The following is a 25,713-nucleotide window of genomic DNA, read 5'->3' on the forward strand; positions in this document are numbered from 1 at the left end:
ACCCACTATTGTTATTTTTGTGCCCTTATGTTATTACTGTTATGTCAGCTTGATTATATTATGACCCCTTAGCCTCCTATATATAGAAGGTAGGTTTAGTCATTTGCATCATCCAAGAATTTTTCATTTTTGTAATGTAAAGGAGGTTGCCCCCTCGAAGAGGCTAAATTCTAAGGCATTGATCTATCTTTTATATCTTTTTGTGAGCTAGTTTCCTAACACTGCATGGCTTGGGGATTCAAAAAAACAATGTGGTGCTAGTGATCTCCCCAAATTCCATTGCCCTATCATGCATCCACCTTGATTTTCTATTCATTGGAGAAATCCTCGTTGTTTCCAATCTATTCAGCATAGAAAATGAGATTAAGAAGCAGGCTTATGATTCGGGGTCCGTGATAATCTTCACAACCAAAAATCTAATAAAAAAGGCATGTGCCACCCAATTTCCTATTATTCTCATAGAGGGTAAGAAAAAACCAAAGGGTTGTATTTCTAATTTAGGCCTCCTCTTGCAATATACCATTAATGATTTCCATTTAGTGGAAATTAAGCAAGAGGACATTGCCATGATTCTATACTCATCCAAGGGAATGGGAAAGAGAAAGGGAGTCATGTCCACCCATGGAAGTTTGATTGCTAGAATTATGAGCAGGGATGATATGCGAGTTAGGGACAAGATATATTTTTGCACCATCTCAATGTTTCATGTTTTTTGGTTTTCTATATTGTTTCTTGCATTCCAAATGGAAATACCAAGTTGGTGATGCCCAAGTTCAATTTTGGTGAAATACTTTCAGCCATGGAACACTACACAGTGAATTCCCTGCCTATTTCCCTACCCATTATGGTTTCTCTCAATATGTCTCTGATTGTTACCAAGTATTATTTGTCTTCACTTTAGTCAATCGAGTCTGGTTGAGCACCACTTAGCAAAAAAATCCATAACTTTTGATATCTTTATCACTATCACCCCTCAAACAAGGGGAGAGAAGTTCAAGATCAAGAAAAATAAAAGCACAAATAGGCAGGTTACCTTCTCAAAATGGAGAAATGGCCTTATCAAAAAGGCATAAGAGCTTTCCATTCTCTGTGACATTGATAGAATATTGAGCCAATTTTTCAACAAGATATGCATGATAGAGGGTGTTATTGCACAGTTTCTCAATCTACCTGAGCATGAATAGGATAGGATTTTGAATCAATAATTTCTCAATTTAGTCCTCAAGAAATTGAAGTGTGATATCGAACTCGCAAATCATCTGCCCATCCCAAGAAACATTTCAAGTGTAGATGATTTACAAATGAAAAATAATAGATGGCAAATGCAATTCAAGGATGAAAAATAGAGGCTCGGATATTTGGACGCATATCCACATATGATAATATCGTTGTAGGAGGTCGTTTGCTACGAGAGGATTCTTGAGTCTTTAAATAGAGTTTTTCTAAGGAAACATTTAATGGAAGAAACTTAGACAACTTTCTACAACTGAGAAATCTTGCAATTATACTTGCAACAAAACGTGAATCCAAATGGTGCAAGTACCGATGAGAATCAATTAGTCTACTAGATCACACAAAGAGATCCATAATTAAGTGTTTATAATTTTTTAAACATGGCCATTCAAATGGCATACTTACTATCATGGATTGTGTAAAAGAATTTATTCTAAATGGAGTAGTTTTCCCGAGGCATCCACATGGAGGGCGTGATAATTATCTACTGGGAAACCATGCAACCAATCACTCAAGCCCAACATAAATGTGATTTGATTATACAACTTTGGAAGGCAACGTGGTAGATCATGAACAACACCATCCTCATCTTGACATGGGAAAATATGGTTCTCCTATCATTTTAGCCCCCGCCCAATGGCAGCCACCATATGCAGCAATGGTTTCTAGCATGATGCCATCAACAGAGAAAAATCAGTACTCTTTGTTGCAGGGAATGATGGAAAGCATTACAATAATCATATGTCCTCCTTTTGTCAACTTTCACACAAATTTAAATTTTGTTACAAAGAAATAAAAACAATAATGTGGTGAAGCATCTGATAAATTTTGGAAGTTTAAGTACAATATTTTGTGTGAAGAAATCAAAGGACAACCATTATCTTGATGGTTATAGTGTTAAGGTCATTGTTACATCCATGGATGACCCTCTTCCTAGTTATAGACCCATTGTATGCGTTTCCCTCCTCAATTATAATAATGAGGTATGTGTGGCATTGATATTGGACATGTCAGGGTCATGGCAGATGTTGCAAAGTGGTATCAACGAATGGGATGATTCGAGAGTTGCAACCATCATATAATTGCACAAGAATCTGGAGTGACATCAGCTAAGATTCTTGCAAAGGTACCCGATTGGTTGACATATGATTTTCCTCTAGATGTGAAAGACAAGATAGATTGTCTATGGGGAGGATACTTGAAAGGTCAAGCTCATAAATGGTTCCTTTAAATTTACTGGGGATGAGAATTAAATTAACCTAGTAGGTGATGGGACTGAAGCAGTTGAATTATGATAATGGAAGTAATGGTGGAAGAAAAGATGCTTCTAGAATAAATAGGCAAGAATTGGGAAACCAAGAAAGGCATCCCCTTTTCGAGGAAACTCATAATGAGGAAGGAAACATCAAATAATGTATTTCATATTTCTAAAATATGTATTTTCTTTTTCTCATGCAAACTAGTTTGGCAACTTAAAAAAGGAAGGCAATATCTAAATAATGTTTTGTTGTTTCCATGAAAAACTATTTGTAATCAAGTTAATAAGAAGGTTCCTTGCTTATAAAATTCGACTTCTCCCTCATAAGAGAATGGTGGTATTCTTTTCAATGTCTTCTTTTTTATCTCTCTATTGTTTTCATTGTGTAATGTATCATTAATAATTTTCATATATGCATATATAACAATGAGAATGAGGATGATACTCAATTATTTGGTCATGTAGATGAAATAGTTAACACTATAATAGGTCTTAGTGAAACTGTGAAAGATTCCATAGTAGTTCAAAATGTGTTCAAGCCTCTTCCTTCCATATTCAATACCAAAGTACCAACCATTAAGGGGATGCAGACCTCATCACATTAAAAATGGATCAACTACATGGAACATTAACTGCCTATGAAATGAGAACCAAAAAAGACAGATATACATCAAGGGAAACAACCTTAAAAGGTAATAAGAAGACCAAAGAAGATCAAGAAGACTCAAGCTATGGACATGATGAATAAGAAACAAAAATTGACAAATATTGAAGAGAGGGTCTGGCAAGTATACAAAGGTAAGATGCCTTTCAAATGTTTCAATTGTGGAAAAGTTGGTCACTATGCATCTAAATTCCCGCATAAGAAATAAAATAATGAATATGATAATAAAGAAAATGATAAGTATAGGAGAGTCGGGAAGGAAAGAAACTTAAAGAAGAAAACATTTTATATCCAAGAGGACAACAATTCCTCAGAGGACGAGGATGAGTAGCCTTCAAATGAAGAGAGAACCAATGATTTCATTCGCATGGCTATATAAATCCAAGATGAAGGGAAATATGATTAAAAATTAGATGAAGAAGAAGTTGTAGTAGATCTGGAAAGAGAACTAGTTAGCACGCTAGAAGAAATACATAGGATCAGGAAGAAAAACCAAGCGCAGGAAAAGTTGTTAATGAAATATGAAATAGAAAATGATGAAACTCGAGAATAATTTTTTATTCTTCTAAAGGTGGAGTTGGAGGAAGCTAAGGAGACTAAAGACACTCTTTTGGAACAATTGAAAGAGAAAGAGAAGGAAAGTGAGAAGCTAGAGAAATAATTTGTCTCTATTAGGAAAGAACTTGAAAAGACCAAGATTCACTCAGCCAAAATCTAAAATGTGTTAAAGGATCCAAGAAATTGAATGAAATTCTGAGTGTTTAGAGATCTTCATTCATCAATACTAGTTTGGGCTATGAAAAAGAGATAAGAAGAAAGGAACTTAAAGACAAAGTACCAATCAACTTCATTGAAGCACTCACAGGAAGTAATAGTAATGCAATCCAAGGAAATTATAGCAATTTGCAACAACAAAGAAAAGTGAATGACATCAAGGAAATTAAAGACAATGATGGTCAAATTTGCAACAAAGGGGTGAAAATTATAGCAATTCAAATAGCCAAAAGGGTCAAGCAAGAAATCAGGAGAACCCTTATCACCCTCAAAGACAAAGCCATCAAAGAATTAGAAGATCATATCCTTAAAGGAAAACTACTCAAGGTACCAAAACATATTCTATGGTTATTATTATTTATGCGTGAATTTTGGCCTTAAGGCTACAAATTGTAGAGCCTATCTTAGAAATAATCGGATCGGAAAGAAAATAAATGAATTTTTTTGTGAAAAATAAATAGAGATATCGGATTTGCAAGTCCACATAGGAAGATCCTAGAAACAACAATCCTTTTGCTCCTTTATTTGATTATATTAAATGTTATAATTGTCATAACTATTGAAATAAAGAAGCTAATTGTAGAACCAGTAAAATTAGATTAGCTCCTCATATCAAGCAAGCATAAGAAGAACCCAGACATGGAAGACTGAAAATGTAGCATTGTCTTCTATGCTCAAAACCAATATAGTCATTAGTATGTTGACAGTGGATGCTCCAAACATATGACTAGTGATAAGAGTAAATTCTTATCACTAAGATAATTAAGACATGTAGTTTTAGGTTTAGTAATGATGCTCCAGGAAAGATCATGGGCAAAGGCACATTTAGCTTGGACAATGGAATGGAAAGGCTAAGAATGTTCTTTTCGTGGATGGACTCAGACACAAATTGTTAAGTGTGAGTCAGATGTGTGACTAGGGGTATGATATTACTTTTCTCTCCAGAGGTTTTTAGATAAAGATAACAAGCATGGCAAGGTATTATCAAAGGTTGTGAGAACTTTGAATAATGTATACATAATCAGTGAGGAAAAAGAGAAGTGTTATTTGGGGAAACATGACGAGATTTGGTTGTGGCAGAGAAGGTTAGGAAACTTAAATTTTTATCATATAGAAAAACTCAATAAAAATCAAGTTGTAAGGGACTTGCTAAAGATTCAGAGCTAAGGAATACACTTTTCAAATCGTCTCAAATCATAAACAAATTTGAGTACCCTTTAATACCAAGGAAAACTCATCAACCAAGCCTCTACAACTAATTCATACAATTTAATGTGAACCTTCAAGAACTAAAACCCTTAGTGGAGGAAAAAAATTATATTGATTATTGATGATTATATCATGTTAACTTAGATTGCATTTTTAAAAGAGAGATTTGAAGCATTTGATAAGTTCAAAGTTTTCAAGGCTCTTGTTGAAAACCAAACTGATTGTAAATTGAAATGTCTAAGGTATGAAAGAGGTGGGAAATTTATTTCAAGGGAATTTGATTATTTTGTGAATAACATGGAATAAGAAGACAATTCTCTATTGCAAACACCCTACGATAAACTGGTGTGGTGAAGAGGCAAAACAAATCAATACAGCAAATGGCTAGAGAAATGTTAGATGAGAGAAATCTTCCAAATACCTTTTGGGTTGAAGTTGTGCATACAATAATTCATATTTTAAATTAAGCACACCTAAAGCCAAATACTAACAAGACTCCCTACAAACTGCGATATGGAAAACCAACTGCAACCAAGCACTTCAAATATTTTGGCAGTAAGTGCTACATCAAGATTAATTTTGACAATTTGTGTAATTTTAATGATAGAGATGACGAGGGCATAATTCTAGGATATTCAACTAAGAGCAAAGGCTATAGATGTTATAATAAAAGTTTGTGCAAAATTGTTGAAAACATTGATGTGAAGGTGGATGAAACTTTATCTCTTAAAGAGAATTAGCCAAGATTTATCAATCTAATTGACCAAATCAACATTGAGTATGAGGATGAATAGTATGAGGAATTAGAATAGTAAGAAGAATAATAGGCAACATTCTCTCACTAAAAAACTATTTCAAGGTATGTACAAAAGAATCACCTTGAAACTCAAATTGTTGTTGATAAGGAAGTGGGAATTCAAACTAGAATAAAGTTGATAGTTACTTCTAGTCAAGCACACAATGCCATGCTATCTATGATTGAACCAAAATATTTTTCTCAGGAAAGTCAAGATAAGCATTGGGTTAATGCCATGAATGAGGAATTGGATCAGATTAAGAAAAATCAGACTTGAAAATTAGTTCCAAGACTAATAAATAAAAATGTCATTGGCGCAAAATGGGTCTTTAGGAACAAATTAAATGAGGATGGACAAATTATAAGGAACAAGCCCATATTAGTGTGCAAAGGGTATGCTCAGGTTGAAGGAGTAGACTTTGAAGAAACCTTTTCTCATGTTTCTAGATTGGAGACAATAAGAATATTTTTTTCATGTGATTGTCACAAGAAATTCAAGGCCTATCAAATGAATGTAAAATCACCTTTTCTAAATGGAGAACTTGATGTAGATTTTTACTTGTAGCTTCAATAGCTTATGTGATATGCTAAAACATAAGACAAGAATCTACTCTACTCATCAACAGAAACAAAAGTTGATCGATGCAGAAACAAAAAATGATCGATGAAAACACTAAGTAGAAAAGGAATAATTTCAATCGCACCTAACACAATATTTCTCTAGGGAAAGTAACTGTTAAAAACCCCAACTATCTATATTGCATTAACCAGAAGATCTGAGAAGAAAATAAAATGTGTGTTCAACCCAAACAATTCTTGCACAAGTACAATCTAACTCTCTACCTCACAAGTTAGCTCAAGCCAACACTTAGACAAATCTGCTTCCTGCCAAGCCCCTACTTCCTTGCGCAATTCCTGAGAGAATTATCCTGTATTTAATTGGGAAATTATCCACTCATTACTGTGCAATCCATCCATAGGCCCTCAACTGATTGCATGAACCATCTATATAACTCAGAAAATTATACAACTGATAGTACTATGTCCCTGAACTCTAATCTCAACTGGGTCTTCCTCTGAATTAACATGCATGAGTTATTTATGAGTGAATCTTGAGTTAACTGGTGTGGAACTAAGGATGCACTGGTGCACTTCCCCACTACTAGACTCCTACTAGTCACTCCAACATTTAGAACTAGTTTAACTAAATTTAACTCAGTTAAACTGAATTAAATAATCACAACTCAATAAGAAATCAACTTGGGCCCCTAAAATTTAGGGATCACTCTACATGACTCTAGATAGACTTCCAACTTGAATTTCCTAAGTCAGTTTAACTTAATTAGCTATTTCACAGTTAAATTCAAGGACAAATTAAATTAGGATTTCTTGATGTTATTTTTCACATTTCTTGTTTCTATTTTCAACGCTCCCTCTCAACAAGAAAGGAATTCAACTCTATCCCGATATGGTATCTTTGGAATGTTTTGAATGCAACACTTGTCACTTTTTTTGTTGTTACTGCAACATCTGAAACCAAAAAACATCCAAAAATAAACTGAATCAATTGTTTCTGCAATTGTATAGAAAATTGTGATGTTGTTGAATCTATTCTTGAGCCTCCTTCTATGTTGTCAACACTTCTTTGCATTCCTTAGTATATAACTAAAACTTATCCTCTTGCTACTGAATAGTGTGGGCCCCTATAGCAAGGTAATGATCCATGAGGCAAAAAACACCTCAATGGACCCTCCCCAAATTTCTGCACTCTTGGGACTATGGCTTCACATCACCCCACCTCTCACCTGGAGGTATGGATGCATGTGCTCCCTCTGCCCACTTGGCTCTAAATTTCCCCCTACTGGAGGTATTTTCTTAAGTGGATGTCTCCACTCGGTCTCCTCTTTGCTTCTCCAATTGTGGCTACTCCACAACTTTCTGACGTTGCTTCTTCTCTGCTTGAGTGGATCTCTCCACTCGGTCTCCTCTATGCTTCTCTAATTATGGTTGATCCACAACTTTCTACAACTACTTCTGAGGCTTCTTCTAGGGCTACATGTTGAGAGGTAATTCATGCTCCCTCTCAACCACAAATTCTCTAACCTTTTCCTTGATCCTCAAGGATTTTCATGCAACTTCAACCTCGAGAGCATACAGGATCTTCACTTGCAAGATATGTTTCAACTATCCCATGGAGATGTGTCTAAGTAAAACCTTTCCCTTACTAAAATCGCATCATAGCCATGGTCTTCCAATACCGCAACAGACACAATATTCTTCTTTAGTCCTGAAACATACATCACATCTGTGATTCTGAGAGGGGAGGCAGACTCCCTCTGAAAGGTAACTGTATCAATCTCGGTAGCGTTATACCTCCCATCATCTCCAAACTCTATGTTCTACTTGAGGTCTTTCTCCTCGGGTCTTTCTCCTCAAATTCATTGAAGACATCTCTATTTCTCATCATATGGAACGAGCCACTATTGTCGAGATACGACATGCTTCCAATTACAGTGGTGGCCATGAATGCAATGAAAGTGAAATCAAGTTTGAATTGTGAAGCTAGAGCTTCACCTTCTGCCGCTATCACTGGTTCCTTCTTTCTTGCATTGTTCTATAGGAAATTCATGCATAGTACCCATACTCGTGATAGTGAAAACACTTGACTTTCAACAAGTCCTTCTTCTTTCTGCCCACCTCGCCTAGGGACTTCTTTCCCTTAGCTTTATTTTCTTTTCTCACTAATGCAAAGTCCTCTTCCACTTCTTTGGAAGAGGTCCCATCTCTGGTGTTCCACCGAATCTCTTCCTGTACCATGTCCGACCATAGCCCTCCCAATATGGTAGCTTCTCCCTCCCATTAACAGAGTCTCAGTAACTATGACAGCTCTTGGGAAGTCCTAGAAGAGCTAGGCTCACCATGTTATCTTCAGCAACAGTAATCCTGACACTTCCAAGCTCATCCCGATAATGAGTGAACTTGGTCAAGTAATTCAGAATTGAGTCGCCCTTCTCCATCTTGATCTTTCTGAGTTTGTCCTTCAGTGCTAACTTCCTATGGTCACTGCTATTTTGAAACAGGTTCGTCAATTCCTTCCACATTGCATATGGAGTATCCTTACCATGGAGGCTCGAGATAATGTGAGCTCGAACTCCTTCATGGATAATCCTTCTCGCTTTTGCCACACACTTTCTCCATTCAGCCAGATCTTTAGCATCAGATGTTGGAGGCTTAGGAATTTCATGGTCTATGAATTCCTTGAGGCCATTGTCTTCTAGCACTGCCTCCATCCTATCCTTCCAAGCTATGTAATTCAATTTTGCCTCCAAGGCATACTCAAGTCGCAAACCGTAGAATGACATATTGTGTATTTTGAAGTATGAACTTGCGAATTTGATTTCACCTGCACAACAAACTTGAATTCTCCTCTTCTATGTTGTCTTTAGCTTCAATACCATCTATATTTTTACTTGTAGGTTCAACAACTTATGTGATATGCTAAAACATAAGACACAAATCTACTCTACTCATCAGCGAAAACAAAAATTGATCGATGAAAACACTAAGCATAAAAGGAAGAATTTCAATCACACATAACACAATATTTCTTTGGGGAAAGCAACTACTAAAAACCTGACTCTCTATATTGCATTAACCAAAAGATATGAGAAGAAAATACAATTATTGTTCAATCCGAACAATTCCTGCACAAGTACAATATAATTCTCTTCCTCACAAGCCATCTCAAGCCAAAATTTAGCCAAATATGTTGTTTTCCAAGCCCTTACTTCCTTACACAATTCCTGAGAGAATTAGCCCATATTTAATTGGAAGATTCTCCACTCATGACTTTACAATCCATCCATAGGCCCTCAATTGATTGCATGCACCATCTGTACAACTCGAAAAATTATACAACTATAGTACATTGTCCCTGAACTCTAATCTCAATTGGGTCTTCCTTTGAACTGACATGCATGAGTTATTTTATGAGTGAATCTTTAGTTAACTCGTGTGGCATTGAGGATTCATTAGTGCACTTCCCCACTACTAGACTTCTACTATCTCCTCCAACAGTTAGAACTAGTTGAACTGAATTTAACTCAGTTAGACTAAATTAAATAATTACAACTCATAAGAACTCAAATGGGCCCTTAAAATTTATGGATCACTCTACATGGCTCTAGACAGACTTCCAACTCAAATTTCCTAAGTCAATTAAGTCAATTTAACTTAATTAACTATTACAAGTCGTTATGAGAATAGAATTACAATTTAATTCAAGGACAAATTAAATTAGGATTTTCTTGATGCTATTTTTAACATTTCTTCTTGTTATTTTCAACACTTGAAGAGGAAGTATATATATAGCATCTTGAAAGGTTTCAATTGTCAAATGATTTAAATGATGTGTGCAAACTCAAAAAGTACTTGTGTGGACTAAAGCAAGCAGAGAGCATGTTATTCCAAATAGAAAAAATGCGTAGAACAACAAGGCTTCGAGGGACAACTAATAGCAATGTATATATCAAGTCTAAAAATGAATTTTTGCTGATTATTAGCGTTTATGTTGATGAAATAATATTTGGAAGTGATGTAGATTTACTAAGCCAAAAAATCGCAATTGAAATGCAATTTGAATTTGAAATGTCAATGTTAAGAAAATTTTCCTTTTTTCTTGGCTTGCGAATTGCACAAGTAGGAGGAAGGTTTATTTCTCAAAGAAAAAATCTCACTAAAGTATTGAATAATTTTGGAATGGAATAGTGTTCACCTGTCAACACTCCCATGATCAATGGATGTAAACTAAGCAAATATGATGAATCACCTTAGCTCAATCAAAATATGTGGAGATCAATGATTAGAAACCTCCTTTATTTAACATCCTCAAGGCTAGATATCATACAAGTTGTTGGTGTAGTAGCAAGGTTTCAATCGGCCTCTAAGAAGGGTCATCTATTATCTACAAATAGGATCTTTAGATATTTAAAGGATAGAATGGAATTTGGTTTATGGTATCCCAAAATTGAGAATTGTCCCTAACAACATAGATATATTCTGATGGGTTGGCAGTGTAGATGATAGAAAGAGCACAAGCAGTGGTGCCTTCTTCCTAGGAGATTGTTTGGTGGCTAGGTTAAGCAAAAAGCAAACATAAATCTCATTCTCCACAGTTAAAGTAGAGTACATAGAAGAAACTACATGTTGCACTCAAATTTTGTGGATGAATTAGACTTTGCAAGACATGAAGGTAATGTATGATGGATTGATTCCTATTGTCTGCAATAATACAAGTGTTATAATTATGTCCAAGAATCTTGTTCTTCATTCAAAAACCAAGAATATACCCATAAAGTACCATTTTCTTAAAGAATGGGTGGTTGATCATATTGTGAGGTTGGAGTATATATCAACAAAGGAACAAGTCATTGATATATTCACCAAACCTCTTAATCGAAAGCCCTTTGAGTATTTGAGGAAAAAGTTGGGAGTGATGTCTCACTCATCTCTTCACTAGTTTCCTTCACAAGGAAAGAGGGAAGTTGTCCAAAAATGTCAAGGATAATTGTATGTCAAGATGTCAAAGAGAAGAAAAGAAAGTGAACTCAAGGAGAATTTCAAGATCAAAAGGAGTAGTAAAAGTTTAGTAGGAGTAAAGTGCACTATAAGAACAATGAAATGGAAAGTTCTCATTCTTTAAATTGTAATTAATCAGTTTAAGTAGCAGCAACCATTATGTTCAGAAACCATTAAAATTAGCAACCTGTTATATCTAATTAATGGGAGTAGCTAAATCCTTTTGCAATTGATGTCAAAGGGGGAGAAGGATCAGATATTAGCCCCTCATAGTGAAGAGGAGAATGAGCAGACATTAGAAATTCAAAGCAATGGATCTTCATAAGTATAATAGTTAGTGGGAGTTTCAACAACCAGAAAGGGGAAGTCAAGGTTCCTAAGGCCTTCATTGACCAGCAATGTTTGGTGGTGGTGGTGTTATTAATGAAAAATTGGGAGATTGTTGAGTGTGTTGCAGTTATTGTCATTGATGTCAAGTTAATGGGGGATTTTTCAGTCTATTAGAATTGTGCTAAGCTTATGATGTCATTGATGTCTTGGTTGCTTACTAAGTGTTAGTAGACTAGTTTATTTTCTCAATGTTGGATGTCTAGCATAGCAGCCTATATTTGAAGGCAATTTGTCTACAATTACCTTGTTGAAAAGAAAAAGAAAAGTGCTTGGCTAGATAGCCCTCTCAAAGATATTTCCAACTATATATAACACTTAGTTTAACTCCCCATGAATGAAGAGCAACTTGAGTTTGAATTGATGGAGTCCATGCACAATTCCACATGAGGCAAGGTTTTGCCACATTTGGAAAGTATTTTTTCATTTAGGGTTCAAGAGATGCAAGGTGATCTCGTCATCATGCTAACCTAGATGGGTGGATGCCATATTAATTAAGGATTTGACAAAATATTACCACTATGAGGATATATAGGCATCTACGCATCCAAGGGTTGCCCAAAACAAACACCTGCAAGATAGGTTGGATGTTGGATTTCTTAGATAGGTAGTGGACCCCCTAATAGCTAACATAGAATGAAGTGATGTGGCATACATGTAGCAGTAACATGGAAAATAGTGGCATCCACATGGTATTACATGTGGCATCTAGGTGGTGTTAGGTGCTAGTAACATGGCATGAATGATGACATGGCACTATGTGGTCATGATATGTGATAGGTGGATTTGACATTTTTGGGTGGCTAAGTAGCCCCATTTCGAGGACACATGGAATCGATGCAGTGATGATGTGGCATGATAGGTGGTAAAGACAAGAAGTGGCAAATGATGTGACAACAACATCGCAAATAATGTGGAATCTTTTGGATTCATGCCAGGAAGTTATTTTGCAAGGCTTTGTCATGTAAAATGTAGAAATTTCTCTATAGATCAGCTAGCTCTGATACCATGTAGAAATTCTGCAAATTCTCTACAAATATACCTTTGAGACCATATAGAAAATATGACTGTAGATTAACCCGATAATGCAATATACCAAATCAAAATACTATAATCTACTTCTACTATCAATTTGTGGAATCTTAAATATTGAACAAGATCGAGCTGAACACGTATAACCAGAAGAAGAAGAATCAATGCACATGAAACACAGAAAATACTCAGGGGGAAGCTTAGATAAAAACCCCACTATCTGTATTAGCATACAAGGTGGAAATACATCAGAATTATAGAAAACCTTAGCTCTCACAACTAGCCATCTCTCAGTACAATCCTCCTGGATGTTCACATGCAACCAAAGCTTCTCACAAGCCTTCTCCTCTCACAACTAGCCATCTCTCAGTACAATCCTCCTGGATGCTCACATGCAATCAAAGCTTCTCACAAGCCTTCTCCTTTGCCCTCCAAGCTCCTATTTCCTTGCGCAGTTCCTCTGGGATGATCTCCTTCACCCAGCGGAACTCTACTCTAACACATTGTCAGAACTGCACAATCCTCAAGGAACCTTACCTTGACTGCATGCATGAGTTTCCTTTATAGGAAAACACATGCAAATAATAGTACATTGTCCTTGACATTTATCTCAACTAGGTCTTTCTCAAAATAGGCATGCATGAGTTTCTGATGAGGGAATCTTCAGTTATCTGGAGTACACTGTTTGAGTGCATGCATGCATCAATTGACTGATAACTCACAATTAGTTCCTCAAACAGTTTGGAACTAATTTAACTGGACTTAACTCAGTAAACTGAGCTAACTAATTACAACTCAAATATAACTCAATCTTATCTCCTTAATTAAGGGATAATCTTCTTAATTTAATTCATAACTCTTGCATGACTTCAGAAAGACTTCTAACTTGAATTTCTCCAACTAATTAATCCATAATAAATTAATTAATTATTTCCAAACAGCTAGTGAGACTAAATTCAATTTTAATTCAAGGACAAATTAAAATTGGAATTTGTAGATTATGTTTTTATCATTTCTTGTTGCTATTTTCAACATAAAATTATTTAAGTAGTTTTCGTATTTTTGGAGTCCAAAGGCAAAAGGCCACCCAGGAATTTGATGATCTGGAGGTGTAGCAAGTTTGTAGGCTAACAAAGTTCTAGATCCAAATTCAATCTTAGGCAAATAACTCCAGGTTCCATCTAGTGTTTAAGTTCCATGTCCAAAGAAACATTTGGCCATCCAAGGGTTGAGTAGTGTATATTTTTTGGTCACTTAAAAAAGACACAAATATCAGATCTCCCAAATACAAGACTTAGTGCAAGGATTATAAGTGCCCTAAGGCCATCCAGCCATTCCATAGTGCAATCTAGTGTGAAGGGGAGAAAGCATCATATATCAAATCCTTGGATATGTGAAGATGCATAAGGATATGGTTCTAGCCCCAGGTCGCAAGGACCTAAGGGCTCAAAAATTAGCATTAAGGGAAAATTGAAAAAAAATCTAGGCAAACAAGATATGCCCATTGAGAAGTGTAGCTAGAAATAAAACACTTGGATGTCGGATAGTGGATTTAATGGATTAACCCTCACTCTCAATATATGGTTATATTGCGAATAAAGGAAAAGGAGCTTTGGTGCTCTAGTGCCATTGACGAACTTGATGGTTGATAGGGAACAATTTTCTGACATAATCAAGCAAGAATTCCCATGGTTAAATAACATGGGGTCATAGCCATGGTAAATAAAGGACCAAAATATATAAAAGCAAAGAAAATACTTGAAGAGGTAGCCTTGTTTATGAATATTAGAAAAGAGTTTTGTGAATGATAGCGAGAGGTATTGTAGAGAATAAAAAAGAGTTGAGCTCTTTTTTGAGAGATGTTGAGATAGTTTGTGTTGGTCCATGAGACAAACATGGAAATGTGGCCCTGAATGTATGATCAACGAACGTAACCCTTGTAGACTAATAAGAACAATGAATTTAATAAAAATAATGAGAGGGAGAGGAGTTGCATGATGATAATTATAATTGAGTGTCAAACATGTGTGATCTGAGTGTTGAACATGTTAATGTTAAGCTATGCAAGGTCTATATGTTGAAATAGGTAAAAACTTGGATGTTATTGTGTGTATGTAGTGACTGAGCAAGTAGGTGCTTGTAGAGCAGGGGATCATAGTCTCCTTCGAGTTGGTGCTTCAAAATCTTAGGAGTTTAGTGCCTCAGCGGGTTGGTCCCTGCAGCTAGTGGAAGTACCTGCTTGCAAAGAAAGGGGGTTGGTACTTCCTGTAGGTTGGCGCCTAAAAAATTGTTGTAAACTGAAGTTGTTGCTTTTGTTTACCTTAAAAATCAAGAAATATTGTGGTTTTCTTCCTTTATGGGTTTCAATGTTAACATGTTGTGTACAAATATTTATGTGATTGATACTTTTTTATGTTATTCCATTTGTTGGGTTGGCTAATAATTGTTAAAAATTACCAAATAATTACTCCCCCCCCCCCCCCAACCTCTCAATATTATTTTTGGTTCTAACAGATGTCCCACCAAGAGGTTGATGATCAATGTATATATGGTATTTAGATGTCTAGTTGATGGACCATGTTCATAAAAGCTCCATTTTCAAGCAAAGGCCCAAGAGTCATCTCTTGTGTGAAAAACATCCTAGTTGTACCCATATCCCACTCAAGGAAAAATGTAATTTCTAGAGGGTTTTGTGGTTGTTTGAGGAGTCTTTCATGTCCTATATGACATATAAGATTAAATTTATCAATTACAGACCTTTTTTTCCTCCCCTGAGCATGGTAAAGACCCTAAGACCCTTCCCTATCATACAAAATCTCCTAATGACGCCCCCATCCCACTTGTATGCAAAAGATTCCCTTTTAAAGGGCATGCATTGCAGTATACCAGATAAATAGTTGTCAAAAAATAATAATTAATAATTAATGTTGGAAAAATACATCTTCAATCACATCCTTCCAACTTTGATTGTATATAAGGCTAACCAATTATCATTATAAGAGACATCAGAATAAATATTAATTAAATAATTCAATATATATTGAAACTTTTGTAAGCCCCCGAGGGGCCAGCTCAATTGGCAATGGTCATGAAAAATGAAGTGTTGTGTGTGAGGAGGTTAGAGGTTCATATTCCCCCGATTCACGTATGCCTGTGAAAGGGCCATACATAGGCACATAGAGGTTATAGCGGTAGTGGTTGGAATCAAATCCATGTCACATGAGTACGAAACCAACCAAGTTGTTGATATATATATATATATATATATATATATATTATATATATATATATATATATATATATATATATATATATATATATATTATATCTATATATATATATATATTATATCTATATATAATGGACACACTTGTAAAAAAGATGCACTCTCTGCTAGGGTTTCCAAAGGAAAGCCCTAAACTCTCTGCAATTGTATCACATTTTCGATGATGCTCCCGTTCACCTGCACACGCTACAGCCTAACACGCTGACAAAAGGAATGAGTGCATCTGCTGGGAGGGGAGAGATCCCCTCCTACCAGAATATTATGGCTGGAGAAACAAGTACCCAAGGCGCAGCGACTACTGGTAACCGGAGCGGAAACAGGAAAGGCCCTCCAGTTCTTAGCGCCAAATGGCAAGATCGCATGAAATTTCAATGCCTCCCACGGGTAGCTAAAAAGCCAAGATTCTTACTACCCAACAAAAAACTGGAGACCTACAGCAAGTACATGAAGAAACATGCATTAATCTATAAATTTATCGGGGTTTGGCTAACTGAGAGGGACCTGATAAAGTGGATTCAGCACAAATGGAAACCAAAAGACCATATAGAGCTTAAGATAGGGGAAAAAGGTTTATTTACAGTAATTTTCACCAGTCTAGAGGATAAGGAAATGGTTTTTGAAAACTGGCCTTACTTCTTCAACAATGGGGGTCTCTTCATGCGGCATTGGGAAGAGTGCTACAACCATGACCAGGATAAATTCCTAGCAGCACGGTATGGGCCAGGCTATTTTCCCTACCAATACACTTCTGGGACCCAGACATCCTAGAAGGAATTGCGAAATCCATTGGAAAATTTGTTAAGGTTTCAGACTGCAGTGGCAGGGAAGGTACACCTCCTATGCTAGGATCTGTGTATACATGAATATAACAGAGCCTCTACCCGAATTCATTGAATTAGAGTATCATGACGAGGTTTGGCAGTATCCCCTCAACTATGATCATATTCCCTTTAGATGTCGTAGATTCCATGAGTATGGGCATATGTTTCGTGAGTACCCACTGAACTAGTTCAAACCCCAAGAGACTCTTAATGCCAATGGCTAGACCAAATCGCCAGAGGATACAGGGGGTTTTCGGGAAGTTAAAATGAAAAAATGGAATCAGAAGAACTCACAAACCCCACTCCAGCCACCACTAAGCAAAGGCCTATGTAACAATAACAGATATGACATCCTTTTAGAGGAGGAAGATGTCACAAATGTCCAAACTACATCTTCGGGCCCAGAAAATCACCCAACACCGCAAAAAGGAGGGAATAATACGAAAAGAAAGGTAGAAGAGGAACCACAAGATAAATAAGTCCCTATGCAACCAATAGACTAGGCTAACATGGAGATTGATAGCCAAAAGGAGGATCTAAGTATAGAGGAACAGGTCATGTGACAATTTCTGAATGAATGGAGGCATTTGGATGAACGATTCATACCAGAGGACCAGAAACAATTATATAAAGAAACCTTTCAACAATATAAAGCTAAACAAGGGATGATAGCTTCAGATCAACCTGAACAACTGGGATCTCAAATAAGCCAAGGTGCAGAATAGGGACCTCATGGAAAAGGAGGAAAGAAGCACAGGAGAAAGAACCTGAATGAGTCCATACAGATGATAGGCTAAATTTTGGTGAATTCAGGAAGGGCGGTGGTGTTGTTGGTGATCTTCCACCAACTTAACAAACCTCCTAAATGATTATTACATCCTGGAATGTAATAGGCCTCAACAGTAGAGGCAAACAAATATATTTGAAGGACAAGCTTAAAAGAGATAAACCTAGTATCATGGTGATCCAAGAAACTAATATCTCAAAGGAAAAGCTGTTGGGCATGGAATCCCCCCCGAAGCATGTTTTGGGGCTAAAAGCCCATGTTTTGACCGAATGATGTTGTAAAGCCCACGAATTATGGGCATGGAAGTATGTTAGAGTCATAGGGTTGTCCACCCTAGTTTGTAATGTAATGTTGGCCCACCCATGGTCCACGGACCATGGGATTGTATAAATAGAGCGAGGCTCTAAGTGTAAGAAAAAACCAAGTATGGAATAGGAACAAGTCCAAGAGATTGAGTAGTAAGTATCTATGTGTGTCTTTGGGTCGTAGAGTAGGAGAAGGCTCTATAGCTGAGTGCGCAGAGGCCTAGTTGTCTACAGCTGAGTGCGTAGGGTGGATTCGAGTCTATAACCGAAGAAGAGAATAATAAAAGAAGTTTTATCCAAATTATGTGTATCTGTTCTTGAGTTATTAAATGTTTGATATAAATTGTAAATATATTGTTTATTTAATGCGCTCACTTGTATGAATGATTTATATTGCTAAGTATACTTTACACATGCAAGTAAGCTAAGTTAATCAATTAATGGTGGAATATCAGTAAGGACTTGGGTAATAACAACATTTGGGCCCTGAATAGGGCTGCGCGATGACAGCATCTCAGGCTACGAGGAACGGGTAAGTGTGCATAGTGACGTGTGCACAAGGTTGAACCGCGGACCACTTGAACTCATCAAACATCTCCAGGGTGCGGAAAACTAGTTCTAGCACCCTTCCATACTACTTCAGGTGAGACCTCAATCCATGCTCCGTGGACTGTTGCCGAAAGGACCAGTAGTACTGGGATTTGTTTGGCTAAATCACCTGTGAACCTGGGTCAGGCCCCAACAAGCCAACAAATGGTTCCGTTGTCAGGACCGGGATCTACATAAGGGATGTTTGATGTCATGTCACTGGAATCCGACAAAGAAAGAAATTGAAGGGTGATTGGACAGAAATATTCACGAGTTCATGGCACAGAAAAATAGGAATCTATGAGTGTCAAAGGAATAGTGGTTAGAGCACTACTTATATGCGAAAATCCACGAAATTTTCTTTTCATCCTTCCCCTCTGAGTTGTACGAGTGGATCGCGAAGCTAACAGATAGTCAAGGAAGGTGTAGGCTCGACAAACCGATTGTGTGGACTCCAGAGTTGGTGCGCAGACTAGAAGCATCGGAAGATAAGATTGTGCGCATTGTGGACCATTGGCTCGATCAAATCATAGGAGGGTTTATCACCAAGTTCGTGGTAGATACTTTAGTCAGCTACAGCGAGGCAGAACGATGCTTCCTCAAAGGACCGCGAGGTAAGTACATTAAATCTTTGAACACTTGGATTAAAATGTTATTGTGTGAAAAGTGGGTTATGTGAATAAATTGATGTTTGGGGCTATGCGGAGTGGGAGGATCTATAGAAATGAAGGTAGCACAGAGATAGAGAATAGCCCCTTGATTTCGCCTCGGCGAGAAAGCGAGGAAGAGCTCACGAAAGTTTCACCAAGAAGTGCAATTAGTCTAATAAGGCAGCGAATTCCGTGCATACCACCTCCACCTACACCACCACCAGTCTCACCATCTTCACCCCCATCTCCGCCCACACCACCTCCACCACCACCACAGTTCAATATGGCGAGCGTGATAAAATTGTTGGTGTTCAAAGGAGTAGGGAACAAAGATCCGAACCAATTTTGGTTCGTGGTAAAAGCTGTATGGGAAGCACAAGGAGTCGTGGATGACAATATAAAGAAGGAAACGCTGGTAAGCGCATTGCAGGATTGTGCACTAACATGGTACATTAAGCATTCCAACAACAATCCAAACGCAGGGGTCGCGGATATCCAAGCTGCGCTGAACAGGGAATTTAGCAGGCCAAAATCAGAGACACAGTCGATTATCGGGTTTAAGGAAATCGCGATGCTTCCAAGCAAGACCCCCTTGGAACTGGATCAGGGACTAAAGGGCATGATTGGTGAAGCTAACATGACCTTGATAGATGGGCAGCACCACGCATGGTTTGTAGCATCACTAATGCCGCATCTAAGGATGGTGTTGTCGCAGTAGAAGTTATCCACCCAGGCCGAAGCTTTGGAGATTGCAATGAGACTGCACAAGACCCCAATACAAGATCCTGGCCTGGGAGTCCAACAAATCCATGGGCAAATGAAAAATTTGTGTCTAGAAATGCAGATTTTGAAACAGGACAGGACAACTTGGCCAGAGGCGTGCGAGGAGGTATGGTGCATAAAATGCAAAGGCCAGGGGCATGACAAGGACCATTATCCAATCTTCGCGAACTACCTAGCAGGAGGAGGGCCGATGCCATTGAGACCAGAGGCACAAGTAGGACCGAGCATGGCACCTACATTATGGTGAGCGATTTTTCAGATAGGAGGGAAGCATGCTACAGATAATTATCACCTATTACAAAATTATACGCAGACGTCCCAGTAGTTGTTCTATAATTTTTGCAGGTCAGTAGGCCATGATGAACGCACCTATAGAAGTTATGAACTGATGATGGATCAAACTCTTGTCCACAGATTTTAGACCGAAACGCAAGCCCTCGATCAAAATACAGGGATGGTGCGCGCTGGATTTCAGGGGTGCAGACGAGGTCGAGGTGGAATGGGACCAGGAAGGGGTCGCGGACAGCTGATTTGTTACAATTGCAGAGGGTCAGGGCATTATTCCCGCGATTGTACAAATCCAACGAGGGCATAATGTTTATATTGTACCTAGTTTGATCATGATATGGAGGACTGCCCCACACTAATAGCGAGGTTGCACGATAAAGGAATACTCCAGCCTCCCCTGACTCAGAATCTGCAAATGATGAGGTCTGAGCCGCGCGAAGAGGACCTGAATGTAAACATCATGCTCCGAAGTGGTATTATGACAAGAGATGACAAGGGCAAGCAACCCGAAGAAAGTGCTTAGGTTTGCAAGGCTCCTACAAAGGAACCAAAGTTTGATTTGGAGCGCGCAAAGGAGACATTCATGGAAGCTAAGAAGAGCTTCACGGAGGCCTCCACTTTAGGTAGTAAAGACAAACTAGACCCGGAGATCAAGCCGTCAATGCTTACTACCTTTCTGGAGACATGCATGAAGCTGCTGCGCGACAGTAAGGCTATGAAGAGACTGCATGAACTCATCACTAGGTGCGCTAGGTCAGGAGAACCGCGCGTAGTCCTGAAGCTTGGAAAGAACACAACGCGAACAGGAAGGGAGATGAGATTGATTGCACAAATCGGGGAATATGAAATGGATCAAGTGATTCTAGATTTAGGATTGGACGTGAACGTACTTCCAAAGCATACATGGGAGCGCATGGGCAGGCTCATGTTGCAATGGTCCCCTATTCAATTGCGAATGGTGAACCAGCAAAAGATTCTACTGATGGGAAAGTTGCAGGGAATAACGGTAGAAATCGAAGGTGCGAGCGCACTTGTAGATTTTGAAGTGATAGAGATTGTTGATGACAACAATCTCTATCCTGCACTACTGGGAATCGATTGGGCCACTGATATGAACAGAGTGATAAACCTAAAGAAGCGCAAAATGATTTTTGAGAAAAATTCACTGTACGTAGTGGTACCTAAAGACCCTATGGAAGGATTGTGCTACACAGAGCCAGTACGCGATGATGAGAGCAACGACGATCTAGACTATATCTACAAAATCACCGCATGAGAGCAGGACTAGGTGAATCCAACAGTGGATCGCAGGATTTCGTGGGAGCACGAAAGCTACTGCACATCGGATTCAGATGAGGAAATAGAACGATGGCAGAACCCATTACACGAGGTAACCACGCTCAATTGCAACATGATGGTAAGATCATTGTGCTGTGTGACAACAGAGGTAAGGGATCTGCCTATGCATGACGGGTTAACAACAGTGGATGAATTCCTGAACAAATTTGAAAGAGAGGTGCCAGTACAACAGCGTTTTGACGCTCTAAATGGGCACTGCACGCTATGCCCGCAAGATGGTGGGGTATGTATCAGAGAAGCTTTGAGGACTGGTGTGGATGCAAAAGGATGATGCGCCTATGATTTGGGAAACCGCAGATGTGGATAACAGACAAGTATGATGGATGGGATGATCCATGTACACACCTCGCGAAATGGACCAAGGTCTACAGGAAAGAGCCACAACCTAAATGGATGCATTTGTTCTATCATACTCTGGATATCATACCCATGAATTGGTATACTGAGACGGAGCTCTTCCATGGCACGAGCGAATGGGACATCTTATGCGAAGGATTCCAGTTAACCTTCACGTTTGAAGATCGTTGGTGGGATACTATTGATGATGTGCTACAAGTAGTAAAAGAAGTTATCTTCAAAATACCCCAGCAACCAATGGAATTGCTTCAGCCGAAATGGGCGACACAGCTGAGTTGCGCGCTGGAGTGTTACAATGTAAATATTGAGGAGGATTATGAGGACCCATAGAATATTAGGATTCCTGAAATGAAGGTTGTCATGAGGTTCGAGGACCATTGATTGAGGATCCCGACATCACCGCCAGGGAAAATTTTAAGAACCCCCCCTAAATTTATAAATATAATAAATGGGTGAATCTCCATGGTATATAGGAAAAATGGAAGGCGATTTTATCAATAATATAATATGTATATATAATTTTTTGGCGAATCTCTCACCAGGCATGGCCAATATTTTACTCAATTATAAAATCTTGTAAGATCTTGGCGAGCCTTTCACTAAATAATAAAACTTTGTAAAGTCCTAGTGAATCTTAGCATAGGCTACATGTTGGTTTAATTCCCCCATTTAAATAGGCTACATTCCACGTGAATACCATGGGTCAATACCATGTGCCATTTTGGTGAATACCATGGGTCAATACCATGTGCCATTTTTATTTTTATTAATTCTAATATTAGGGTTAATAATGGTTTTTTGCATGGTATTAATAACAATTTAGTCCATGGTATTTGTCCCATAGTATTTTGGCCATAGGTTTCACCTAAATATAACCCATTTTTTGAGTGTTCGTAAATATAAGGTGACTTATGGAGTAAATATAAAAAAAAAAAATTATTTGTTTACCATACCTCTCGTTTATTTATATTTTTATTAATTTACCATACCTCTTTTACAAATATGGTATTTGGCCCATAGGATTCACTTAAATAAAACCTCTTTCTTGAGCCTTCATAAATAGAACGAGGGTTATGGACTAAATATAAAAAGAGGTTTTATTTATTTACGATACGTCATTTATTTACCATACCTTTTGAGTAAGTATAAAAAGACGTTTTATTTATTTACCATACCTCCACTTTACTTATATTTTTATTTGTTTACACCCTTACATGTATATAAGGTGACTTATGGAGTAAATATAAAAAATGTTTTATTTATTTACCATACCTCTCATTTATTTATATTTTTATTAATTTACCATACCTCTTTTATAAATATGGTATTTGGCCCATAGGATTCACTTAAGTAAAACCTATTCTTGAAAATGGGCGAATGGATTCACTTAAATAAAACCTATTCTTGAAAATGGGCGAATGGAAGGTTGTAAGTCCTAATTTCAAGGGCTAAATTTACCTTTTTTACCCTCTCCCTTAAAATAAGGTGGGCTATTTGAGGTGATTTGTAAAAATGTACTATGATACAAAATATTCGCTCACTAAAAATTTAAAACCCCTTAATTTCGCCAAAGGGCGAACATTCGCCCCTAAAATTATCCTTGATCACCGCCCTGCCAAACAAAAAGTAGGTAAACATTGGGACGGAGGCGAAACCAAAGTATGCAACGCTTGGTGACTATAGGGATGATTCCATGGTGGATAAGGTTGATGAGTTACTTCATGAATACCAAGACTTATTCCCGACCAAAATTACAGATTTAAAAGGGATCGTTGGCGACTTAGGGATGATGAAGATCACCCTAAAACCCGACACGAAGCCGGTCAAGCAAAGGCCTTACCGCTTGAATCCGAAGTACAAGGAAAAGGTTCACATAGAATTAGACAAAATGCTCACAGCCAGAATTATTGAGCCGGTGGAAGAATCCGACTGGGTGAGCCCTATGGTAGTACAGGAGAAAAACCAGAAGGGCGAAATAATAATATGTGTGGACCTTAGGAAGCTGAATGACTCCTGTGCACATGACCCATTCTTGACACCGTTCATAGATGAAGTATTGGAAAACATTGGCAGACAAGAAGCATATTCGTTCATGGATGGGTTCTCAGGGTACCACCAGATCAAAATCGCATCGGAAGACAGGAGCAAGATGACCTTCACAATGGAATGGGGTTGCTTTCAATACACCATTATGCCGTTTAGATTAAAGAATGCGCCAGCCATCTTTTCGCGCATCGTTGTTGCCGCATTCAAAGAATACATCCACAAGTTACTAGAGGTCTACCTGGATGACTAGACTATCTTCGGATTAGTTAAACACCATGTAGCAAGCTTACGCTTGATGTTGGATACTTGTCGACAACACCAGATTGTGCTAAACCTTAAGAAGTGCGCATTCCTCATTCCCTTTGGAAACCTGTTGGGACATGTGGTCTGCAAATAGGGGCTAATGGCGGACCCTGCGAAGATTGCAGTAATTCTAAATTTGAAAGCATCGTGAAGTGTTAACCAGTTGGGACACACAGGATACTACAAGAAGTTCATCAAAATCTATGCCCAAATCATCGCGCCAATGGAGAAACTACTGAAACAAGATGTCACATTCTGCTAGAATGATGATTACATGAAGAGATTAGATATCCTAAAGGGGAAAATGGCCTCCGCTCCAATCCTGGTCTTCCCAAAATGGGATGTGGAGTTTCACGTACATGTTGATGCATCATATATAACACTGGGAACAGTGCTCACACAAGAGGGTGGCGAGGGCTTGGACCACCCTAGTGCGTCTACAAGTCGTAGATTGTCTAAAGCCGAGAAGAACTATTCCACAACTGAGTGCGAGGGGTTAGCGATGGTGTATGTGCTCCAAAAATACCGACACTATTTTCTAGGAGGACATTTCAAGATGTATACAGACCATTATGCACTGAAATACTTGGTCAATAAGCCTGTGTTGGGGGGGCACATATGCAGGTGGCTCTTATTATTTTAAGAATATGTCTTTGAGGTCATGGTCAAACTTGGACGCTTGAATGCACCGGATCACTTGTCGTGTATTGAGACGGGAGAGGAACCTACTAGTTTAGAGGAAGGATTACCTGATGCACAGCTCTTTGCAGTGCGAGACGCAAACGGGCACTTCGAAGATATAACCCACTTTCTGACAACAGGGACTACATTGAAGGAATACCCTGTCCAATAGAAGAAGGAATTGGTGGTGCACACAGTGGATTTTTCTGTCATCGTGGGGCACCTATACAAAATGGGAAATGATGAGATATTGCAAAGATACATACCTGAATTTGAATGAAGTCAGATCCTCACGGAAGCACATGGGGGCACTGCAAGAGGACACTATGCAGGATGTGCGACCGCACAAAAGATTCTTCGTGCAGGGTTATGGTGGCCAACCCTTCACCAAGATTCAAAAGCATATTGTAAGGCCTGCAATATATGTCAAAGGACTGGAAAACCATCATGAAGGGATGAGATGCCGTTGAATCCGCAAATGACACTGCAACCGTTCAAGAAATGGGCAATTGACTTTAAACCTCAGGGA

At 38.2% G+C, this 25,713-nt stretch overlaps 1 pseudogene; it reads left to right on the forward strand.

Moving 5' to 3' along the window:
* Positions 1–1,828: 1,828 nt before the first annotated feature.
* Positions 1,829–2,528, forward strand: LOC149151686 (nudix hydrolase 26, chloroplastic pseudogene; annotated as a pseudogene).
* Positions 2,529–25,713: the final 23,185 nt, after the last annotated feature.

Source organism: Pinus tabuliformis, chromosome 9 (genome assembly GCF_031772625.1).
Source record: "Pinus tabuliformis cultivar Carrire ecotype Pingquan chromosome 9, CPIR1, whole genome shotgun sequence".
NCBI classification, from domain to species: domain Eukaryota; kingdom Viridiplantae; phylum Streptophyta; class Pinopsida; order Pinales; family Pinaceae; genus Pinus; species Pinus tabuliformis.